We start from the raw sequence: 11,569 nt of genomic DNA, 5'->3' as shown, positions 1-11,569 counted from the left end.
AAATAAAGACTATTAGAAGAGACAAAGAAGGACACTACATAACGATAAAGGGATCGATCCAAGAAGAAGATATAACAATTGTAAATATTTATGCACCCAACATAGGAGCACCTCAATACATACGGCAAATACTAACAGCCATAAAAGGGGAAATCGACAGTAACACAATCATAGTAGGGGACTTTAACACCCCACTTTCACCAATGGACAGATCATCCAAAATGAAAATAAATAAGGAAACACAAGCTTTAAATGATACATTAAACAAGATGGACTTAGTTGATATTTATAGGACATTCCATCCAAAAACAACAGAATACACATTTTTCTCAAGTGCTCATGGAACATTCTCCAGGATAGATCATATCTTGGGTCACAAATCAAGCCTTGGTAAATTTAAGAAAATTGAAATTGTATCAAGTATCTTTTCCGACCACAATGCTATGAGACTAGACATCAATTACAGGAAAAGATCTGTAAAAAATACAAACACATGGAGGCTAAACAATACACTACTCAATAACGAAGTGATCACTGAAGAAATCAAAGAGGAAATTAAAAAATACCTAGAAACAAATGACAATGGAGACACGACGACCCAAAACCTATGGGACGCAGCAAAAGCAGTTCTAAGGGGGAAGTTTATAGCAATACAATCCCACCTTAAGAAACAGGAAACATTTCGAGTAAACAACCTGACCCTGCACCTAAAGCAATTAGAGAAAGAAGAACAAAAAACCCCCAAAGTTAGCAGAAGGAAAGAAATCATAAAGATCAGATCAGAAATAAATGAAAAAGAAATGAAGGAAACGATAGCAAAGATCAACCAAACTAAAAGCTGGTTCTTTGAGAAGATAAACAAAATTGACAAACCATTAGCCAGACTCATCAAGAAAAAAAGAGAGAAGACTCAAATCAATAGAATTAGAAATGAAAAAGGAGAAGTAACAACTGACACTGCAGAAATACAAAAGATCATGAGAGATTACTATAAGCAACTCTATGCCAATAAAATGGACAACCTGGAAGAAATGGACAAATTCTTAGAAATGCACAACCTGCCAAGACTGACTCAGGAAGAAATAGAAAATATGAATAGACCAATCACAAGCACTGAAATTGAAACTGTGATTAAAAATCTTCCATCAAACAAAAGCCCAGGACCAGATGGCTTCACAGGCGAATTCTATCAAACATCTAGAGAAGAGCTAACACCTATCCTTCTCAAACTCTTCCAAACAATATCAGAGGAAGGAACACTCCCAAACTCATTCTACGAGGCCACCATCACCTTGATACCAAAACCAGGCAAGGATGTCACAAAGAAAGAAAACTACAGGCCAATATCACTGATGAACATAGATGCAAAAATCCTCAATAAAATACTAGCAAACAGAATGCAACAGCATATTAAAAGGATCATACACCATGATCAAGTGGGGTTTATTCCAGGAATGCAAGGATTCTTCAATATACGCAAATCAATCAATGTGATACACCATATTAACAAGTTGAAGGAGAAAAACCATATGATCATCTCAATAGATGCAGAGAAAGCTTTCGACAAAATTCAACACCCATTTATGATAAAAACCCTGCAGAAAGTAGGCATAGAGGGATCTTTCCTCAACATAATAAAGGCCATATATGACAAACCCACAGCCAACATTGTCCTCAATGGTGAAAAACTGAAACCATTTCCACTAAGATCAGGAACAAGACAAGGTTGCCCACTCTCACCACTCTTATTCAACATAGTTTTGGAAGTTTTAGCCACAGCAATCAGAGAAGAAAAGGAAATAAAAGGAATCCAAATCGGAAAAGAAGAAGTAAAGCTGTCACTGTTTGCAGATGACATGATACTGTACATAGAGAATCCTAAAGATGCTACCGAAAAACTACTAGAGCTAATCAATGAATTTGGTAAAGTAGCAGGATACAAAATTAATGTACAGAAATCTCTGGCATTCCTGTACACTAATGATGAAAAATCTGAAAATGAAATCAAGAAAACACTCCCATTTACCATTGCAACAAAAAGAATAAAATATCTAGGAATAAACCTACCTAAGGAGACAAAAGACCTGTATGCAGAAAATTATAAGACACTGATGAAAGAAATTAAAGAAGATACAAATAGATGGAGAGATATACCATGCTCCTGGATTGGAAGAATCAATATTGTGAAAATGACTGTACTACCCAAAGCAATCTACAGATTCAATGCAATCCCTATCAAACTACCACTGGCATTTTTCACAGAACTAGAACAAAAAATTTCAAAATTTGTTTGGAAAAACAGAAGACCCCGAATAGCCAAAGCAATCTTGAGAACGAAAAACGGAGCTGGAGGAATCAGGCTCCCTGACTTCAGACTATACTACAAAGCTACAGTAATTAAGACAGTGTGGTACTGGCATAAAAACAGAAAGATAGATCAGTGGATCAGGATAGAAAGCCCAGAGATAAACCCATGCACATATGGCCAACTTATCTTTGATAAAGGAGGCAGGAATGTACAGTGGAGAAAGGACAGCCTCTTCAATAAGTGGTGCTGGGAAAACTGGACAAGGACATGTAAAAGTCTGAGATTAGATCATTCCCTAACACCATACACAAAAATAAGCTCAAAATGGATTAAAGACTTAAATGTAAGGCCAGAAACTATCAAACTCTTAGAGGAAAACATAGGTAGAACACTCTATGACATAAATCACAGCAAGATCCTTTTGGACCCACCTCCTAGAGAAATGGCAATAAAAACAAAGATAAACAAATGGGATCTAATGAAACTTCAAAGCTTTTGCACAGCAAAGGAAACCATAAACAAGACCAAAAGACAACCCTCAGAATGGGAGAAAATATTTGCAAATGAAGCAACTGACAAAGGATTAATCTCCAAAATTTATAAACAGCTCATGCAGCTCAATAGCAAAAAAACAAACAACCCAATCCAAAAATGGGCAGAAGACTTAAATAGGCATTTCTCCAAAGAAGATATACAGACTGCCAACAAACACATGAAAGAATGCTCAACATCATTAATCATCAGAGAAATGCAAATCAAAACTACAATGAGATATCATCTCACACCAGTCAGAATGGCCATCATCAAGAAATCTAGAAACAATAAATGCTGGAGAGGGTGTGGAGAAAAGGGAACACTCTTGCACTGCTGGTGGGAATGTGAATTGGTACAGCCACTATGGAGAACAGTATGGAGGTTCCTTAAAAAACTAAAAATAGAACTACCATATGACCCAGCAATCCCACTACTAGGCATATACCCTGAGAAAACCATAATTCAAAAAGAGACATGTACCAAAATGTTCATTGCAGCTCTATTCACAATAGCCTGGAGCTGGAAACAACCTAAGTGTCCATCATCGGATGAATGGATAAAGAAGATGTGGCACATATATACAATGGAATATTACTCAGCCATAAAAAGAAACGAAACTGAGCTATTTGTAATGAGGTGGCTAGACCTAGAGTCTGTCATACAGAGTGAAGTAAGTCAGAAAGAGAAAGACAAATACCGTATGCTAACACACATATACGGAATTTAAAAAAAAAAAATGGCATGAAGAACCTAGGGGTAAAACGGGAATAAAGACACAGACCTACTTGAGAATGGACTTGAGGATATGGGGAGGGGGAAGGGTAAGCTGTGACAAAGCGAAAGAGAGGCATGGACATATATACACTACCAAACGTGGGGTAGATAGATGGTGGGAAGCGGCCGCATGGCACAGGGAGATCAGCTCGGTGCTTTGTGACCGCCTGGAGGGGTGGGATGGGGAGGGTGGAAGGGAGGGAGATGCATGAGGGAAGGGATGTGGGAACAGATGTAGGTGTATGACTGATTCAGTTTGTTATAAAGCAGAAACTAATAAAAAATTAAAAAAAAAAAAAAAAAAAAGCTTAAGGCAATGGAGAATAGCATAAGATGCAGCCAGATTTTGTAAAGCCTTATAGGTCATAGTAATGAATTTGGATTTGTTTTTAATTAAAATTTAAAATTATTGATAGCCTTACATAGAGTAATCAGTTTAATATTTTTCAAAGATTACTAGAACTTCTGTGTGGATAATGAATTAAAGGAGAGTAGAGAGAGACCCAATTTATTTCATGGACACAGATACAAAAATCCTTTTAAAAAAAGTTTGCAAACCACAACAATGACCAAAATGTATAGATATGAAAGTTTTATCAGAAATGCAAAGGTAGCTTAAGTTAGAGAATATCTAAATATAATTTTTATATTACTATAAAAAGCATATTACCATGTCAAAAGAAGCATAAAGAGCAAATTAAATGCCTACCAAAAAAAAAAAAAAAAAAAAAAAAACACGTCTTAGGGATAGAAGGACAGTGCTTTTTGGCACTTGCAAGTTTTATTTTGTTTATATAAGTAATGATAATATAGAATATGTCATGATGCCTTCCAAAAGATAAGTATAAAACTGTTCTGCCTTCATAACCCAGAGGAAACTGTAACCAGGGCTTCTAGCATAGAGTCTTTTTTATATTCTAATCCCAAAGCACAAACTTTGGAGTCCAAGACATTCTTTCAAATAGGAAGAAAATGTACATTGTAGCTCTCTGGATTTCTTACAATCAAAAGAGGGTTTTCTCAGGCTGAGAGACAAATATATTACTTTATGAATAATTAATAGTAAAGAATGTATTGATCTTAGTGTCTAATGTTGTGAGTTCCTCCTAACTTGCTATGTGAGCTTGACAAGTACCTTCACCTCTCTGGTAAAGATATTCAACTTTACAAATGTTTTGAGAGGGTAAAATTAGATAAAATATAAAAAGTGCTTTGAAAATGTTTCAGGTCCTCTGTTACTGCCTGGTATTATTACCATATAGATTGAAGCCAAGCAAAGTTTTCTTAACTCATAATCTTGAGTTATTATATATGCTGTTAATTAATTTTATTACTTTTTATTTTAAAAGGTCATGCATGTCAACTTTGGTTCCTAGAAATAAGGCAGATTAAACATCTTGAGAAAAATCCATTAAATCTTTAAGAAATTCTGGATAAAATACAATAAGAATGCTGTTAAATTCATAGCTGATCAAAATATAAAGTTTAAAATATTCATGTATGAGACCCCAAAAAAGAGAGCAGAGTTTTGAGCCAGGAAGGAAGGGAGAGAGAGAGATTGGAGGAAGGAGAAAGAGTGGGAGCAAAAGACAGAAATAGAGAGAGAGAGAGGTGGAAATAAGGGAGAAAAACTGATTATGAAGTTGCGGCATCTCAGAAGAGATTTACTAATATCAAAAAATAAAATATTTTGCTTAATAAAGCAAAGATCTGTAAACTGTTAGATCTGAAAAACCCAAAAATGCAGTCCGGAAAGACAAAGAGATGGAAAATGTTCAAAGAGAAGTTTAGAAACATGAAAATAGAACGAGAAGGTCCAATGGGTATTTGATAGGAGTCCTGGAGAAAGAGAATTATGAGAATGGTGGAGAGTCAAGAGTCAAAGAGGTAACAACTAATGCCTTCAGGTTGAAGAAACACAATGAATCACAAGCAGGATAAATAAAAAGAAGTCCACATCCGTCATGTCATAGTGAAACTGAAGGACACCAAAACAAAAAAAATTGTTAAAAACAGAGAGTAAAGACAAAATACATTTAAAGTAATAACAATTAAACTCACAGTAGACTTCTCCAGAGTAGTACCAGAAAACATGACAGTGTAATAACTTCAAAGTGCTGAGAAAATATATCAGCTCTCATTCAAAATTCACTTTTCTGGAAAACAAAAATGGAGGGAATTTACATAAAACAGACCTTCACTGAAGGGAATTTTAAAGGATATAATTCAGGAATAAGGAAAAGGAAGTCTTCCAAAAGGAAGGCTTAAAACACAAGGGAAAATGATGAGAAAAGAGTAAGAGGGTACGCATAAATATAAACAAATAATAACTGAATAAAAAAATAACAGTGTCTTATTAGGGGAGTATAAAGAAAAGATAAAACTAAAATACAGGACAGTTGTAACATGTAATATTGAGATAGAGTGATCAGAGTCAAAGCCTTCTACACCCTTAGATTGTTCAAGAGAAGCCTAGAAATAGTGAGTAACTTTAGACTCTATTAAGTATGCATCTTAAACTTTTAGTGGTAACTTCTAAAGGAATGGCAATAGAGTGCATTTCCTTCTAAATTGTTAGAAGGAGCATGAAAAAACGTATAAAGGAAATTATAAATTGCTGGCCATCTGGTCTAGAGCCTGGAAGGAAAAAGGACTGGAAAATTAGAGACAAAGATGTCTGGAGTAGAGGCATATGAACATATGGGAGTATGCACTAAATGTAAAAACTTTTTTTATATTATACATTAATGCCCAGCAGAAGGCATCCACCATGGAAAAGGCACTTAAAAGAATAGACAAAACTCAGCCAGTTATCATTAGTTAGCTTTTGTCATGGACCACCCTGGAAATAGTACAACAGACACATGAACAGAGTGACCAGGGTGGCAAAGATGGAGGTTATATGTAGGCCTAAGCATGGACTTCTACCTTCCAAGACTAGTTTAGCAGGTGCTGCCTCTGAATCTCTACCTGTCAGCAATAGAGACCAATGCTGAGCTCCTGCTATGGCTCTATGCCTCATGGAGACCAGTCAGCCACTTCGTGGAAACTCGTATACATAAAGTCCCATATATCTGAGAAAGGTCAGTGGTTTGTCCTCACAGGGACATATGTTTATTCCAGGTATGGGTTTGCCTTTCCTGTATGAAGAGCCTCAACCAACAATACCATCCAGGGGCTTAGAAAGGCTCAATCCATGAGGATGGAATCCTATACAATGTAGCATCCAACATCCCACCAAGGTACACACTTTCAAACAAAGGAGGTGCAGAAATGGCCTCATGGCCATGGTATCCACAGTTGGTATCACACACTGCACCCTCCAGAAGCAACTGGCTTCAAAGAGCATTGGAATAGCTTTTCAAGGGCACAGCTAAAGCAAAAGTTCAGATTCAATGCTTTGCAGAGAAAGGGTGCCATCCTCCAAGAAGCAGTAAGTGTATTAAATTAAAGATCTCTATATGGCATTGTATCCCCAAGAGGAAGACTACATGAGTCCAGGAACCAGGGGGTCAAAGTTGGAGTGGTCCTCTTACCATCACTTCCAACGAGGAGGAACTCACATCTTCACAATCCTAGGTTCTGCATGGTTAGGGGTCCTGGTCCCTGAAGAGGGTAAACTCTTGTCAGTGAACACTTTTATTAACTTTTAAAAACAGCTATATTGAAGTATAATTTGCATGTTTAAAGTGTACAATTTGATAAGCTTTGATATATCTACAGAATCATGAAACCATCACTCCAATCAATCTAATGAACACATTTACTTCCCTCAACTTTCCTTGTACCTCTTTGCAGTCCCTTTCTCCTGCCCCTCTTAACACTCCCCAGCAAGTAGCCAATTATCTGTGTTCTGTAACTATAAATTTTTAATTTTCTAGAATTTTATATAAATGGAATCATATAGTATGAGCTCCTCTTTTTGTTGGACTTTATTCATTTGGCATAATTAGAGATTTATTCATGTTGTTGCATGTATGAATGGTGAATATACCACAGTTTGTTCATTCATTCACCTGCTGATGAACATTTGTTTCCAGTTTTTGAGAATTATAAATAAAACTGCTATGAATATTTTCATATACAGGTAATTGCAGGGGCATATATTTTTATTTCTCTTGTGTAAATCATTGTGAGTAGAATGACTGGATCATGATAGGTGAACATTTAACTTTAAGAGAATGGCAAACTGTTTTCCCAAGTGGCTGTACAATATTACATTCTCATCAGTACTGTACAAAGTTTCAGTTCCTCCACAAACTTGCCAATACTTGGTATGGTGAGTCTTTTGAAGTTTAGCCATTCTAATAGGTATTTAGTGGTTTCTCATTGTGGTTTTAATACACATTTCATTAATGACTAATAATGCATAGTATTTTTTCATGTGCATATTTGCTATGTATATATCTTCTTTGGTGAAGCACTTGTTCAAGTCTTCTGCCCATTTTATTATTAGGTTGTTTGTATTTTTCATTGTTGAGTTTTAAGAGTTCTTTGTATATTCTGGATAAAAGTTCCTTGTCAGATACGATTTGCAAGTATTTTCTCCTAGTCTATGACCTGTCTTTTTGATCTCCTAACAGTGTCTTGTGAAGACTTATGGAGAAATTTCTAATTTTGCTGAGTGCAATTTATCATTTTTTGCTTTTATGGATTATGCTTTTGTTATATCTTATACAGAAGTCAGTAAAAATTTTTCTCTAAAGGACTAGATAGTAAATATTTTGGGCTTTTCAGACCATATGGTTTCTTTCACGACTATCCAACTCTGCCTTTGTAGTACAAGAGTAGCCATAGACAATACATAATTAATAGGCAAGAATATGATCCAATAAATTTTTATTTATAAAAACATATGGTGAGCTGGATATGGCCTGCAAACTGTTGTTTGCCAGTCCTTAATCTAAGAAATCTTTACATTTAGGTCTATGAACCATTTCAAATAAAATTTTAATGCGTTATTATGTATAGATTGAAGTTTATTTTTGCATACATATATTCATTTGTTCCAGCACCATTTGTTGAAAGGACTTTCCTTTTCCCGCTGACTGAACTGTCCTTGCACCATTGTTGAAAATCATTTTTATACATGTGTATGAGTCTATTTCTGAACTCTTTATTTTGTTCTGTTGATCTATTTGTGTATCTTCACACCAAAACCACACTACTTTGATTACTATAAATTTAAATAAGTCTTGAAAAGAGGTAATGTTAGTCTTCCAACTTTTGTTCTTGTTTACAAAAGTCATTTTGACTACTCTAGGTCCTTTGCATTGTCATATGAATTTGAGAATCAGTTTATAAATTTATACAGGAAAAACCTGCTAAGATTTTGATAAGCATTGAGTTGACTCTGTAAGTGAATTTCTGAAGAACTGATATCTTAACAATCTTGAACCCTACCCATGAACTTTGGTCACCAAGAAATGTGCTGCCTAAATCTGCGTCATGGAGCTTAGCTGACCAACAGCTTCAGCTGTGGGTCCTCTGGGTCCCCTACCATATTTCTGTAAAGGCCACACTTCCCAGGCTCCTAGCCAAAATTTAAGTACTGTAGGGAAACATGAACAGGGTTTTTCTTGCAGGACATGGGTTTTTTCTAATGGGTAACTTTGGATCAAAGAATACCTACTGACTTGCCCAAAACTTTCTAAGAACAGCACTGCAGTCTGAGATGCTTCTGCGATCTTTTTTCTCTCCTTTCTTTGCCTTCTCCTACAGGGGTCAGACTTGTACCACTGTCTGAAGATGCTCCCTACCTACAAATCCCTTCCCTATGTCTTTCATAGGCATTTTCCCTAATAAGTCGCTTACATGTCTAATCCTGTTTTGGCATCTGCTTCTCAAAGAATCTAAACTAACACATGTGATGAAAATTTGTAGTTTGCACTGCTGTTTAGTCAGAGCTAGACAGTGCATTAGAGTGTGAGGAGAGATTGAGCAGCAGAATCACTTTAGTAGTAGAAAAGACTAACTTGTCAAACTCTTCAACTCATATTATTTGAATGCAATGGATTGTTTCATAGCAAAGTTTCATCTCAGAATAGTGCTTAGCATCCATTTTTTGCTTCTCTTCCTGATACAATTCATGGTTCCTGAGAAACTCACAAATCCAGCAACTGCACGTTGGCTGAGAAATATTTTGCTTTATTAAACAATTCATATTATTCTCAGAGGTGTATCTACATCTGTCAAGGTATGACATGTGTAAAATATAATACCAATTATTTTCTTTGGTTACTAATGCATGTCAACTAAAAATTTGTGAATAATCTCATTTTATACAAATATTTAATATGGTTTATTTATCTTCTTAAAAAATTAAATAAAATACTTAAACTGTATATAATTTTGATTTAAAAGTATGATATTAAGTTTGCTTTTTAGTTTTACTGATTTTATTTTATAAGAAAAATAACTTAAAAAACAAAAATTAATTTTATTTTAAATTTATTTAAATTTATGTTTTATATAAAATACATTCAAATTTTATAAATTTTGAATATATATTAATTTTAATCCTTCAAATCAGAACACAGATTATTTGAAAATCTTGATTCTAACAACCTTATAATGATCTTTTTGCAATGAAAGCAAGAAAAATAGAGTTAATGGAACAAATATGTACTAACTTATGAATTATGTATTTATTTTATTACTCCTACAAACACCACCAAACTTTAAACAGAAAGTCATCTATGTAAAATAATAATTCAGTAGTTTTTGACATTTTAATAATTTTCAGCATATAAAAACCATAGTTATAATGTTTTGATTTTATCAATATAAAAGTATAGCCATCAAGGTAGAAGATAGAATATTATTTTATTTAACATTTTGTTAGCTCTATCTTCAAAATTTCAATAGGTATAAATATGATACACATGCTTCTGTTGGTACACTTGCTCTGGACCCTGCATATTTAGGGATAGGCCTGGCTTTCAGTGTACGTGTGAGTGTGGAAAGATAGAATAGAGGTCGTGTCAAGAGCTCCTAAAGCTGGGGCCCTCTCTTGATGGAGGTGTGGGAGGGATGCAAGTTACCAGGAGCAAAGAGAGTTCAAGGACTCCCTCTTTACTCATATCTGTGATGGTTTGAAAGGCCAGGAGAAAGGTGGATCTGAGAGATATGCAGCTTTTTAAAAATTGAGGTATAGTTGATGTACAATATTATATAAGTTATAGGTGTACAAGAGTGATTCACAATTTTTAAAGGCTATACTCCATTTATAGTTATTATAAAATACTGGCTATATTCTCTGTGTTATACAACATATCATTGGAGCTTCTTTATTTTATAAATAGTAGCTTGTACCTCTTAATCCCCTACTCCCATGTTGCCCCTCCCCCTTCCCTCTCCCTACTAATAACCACTAGTTTGTTCTCTATCTGTGAGTCTGTTTCTTTTCTGTTATATTCAAGAGTTTGTTTTGCCTTTTAGATTCCACGTATAGGTGATTATATGCAGTATTTGTCTTTCTCTGTCTGACTTATTTCACTAAGCACAATACCCTCCAAGTCCATCCATGTAGTTGCAAATGGCAAAGTTTCATTCTTTTTTTGGCTAAATAGTATTCCATTGTGTGTGTGTGTGTGTATGCCACATATATGTATACATATATATATCACATCTTTTTTGTTTGTTTATTCTTTTTTTATTTATTATTTTTTTTATTAGTTTCTTCTTTATAACAAAGTGAATCAGTCATACATATACATCTGTTCCCACATCCCTTCCCTCTTAAGTCTCCCTCCCTCCCACCCTCCCTATCCCACCCCTCCAGGCGGTCACAAAGCACTGAGCTGATCTCCCTGTGCTCTGCGGCTGCTTCCCATTATCTATCTAGCTTACATTTGGTAGTGTATATATGTCCATGTCTCTCTTTCGCTTTGTCACAGCTTACCCTTCCCCCTCCCAATATCCTCAAGTCCATTCTCAGTAGGTCTGCATCTT

Source organism: Mesoplodon mirus, assembly GCF_964341445.2.
Source record: "Mesoplodon mirus genome assembly, chromosome: X".
Lineage (NCBI taxonomy): Eukaryota > Metazoa > Chordata > Mammalia > Artiodactyla > Ziphiidae > Mesoplodon > Mesoplodon mirus.
This window is presented reverse-complemented; position numbering follows the sequence as displayed.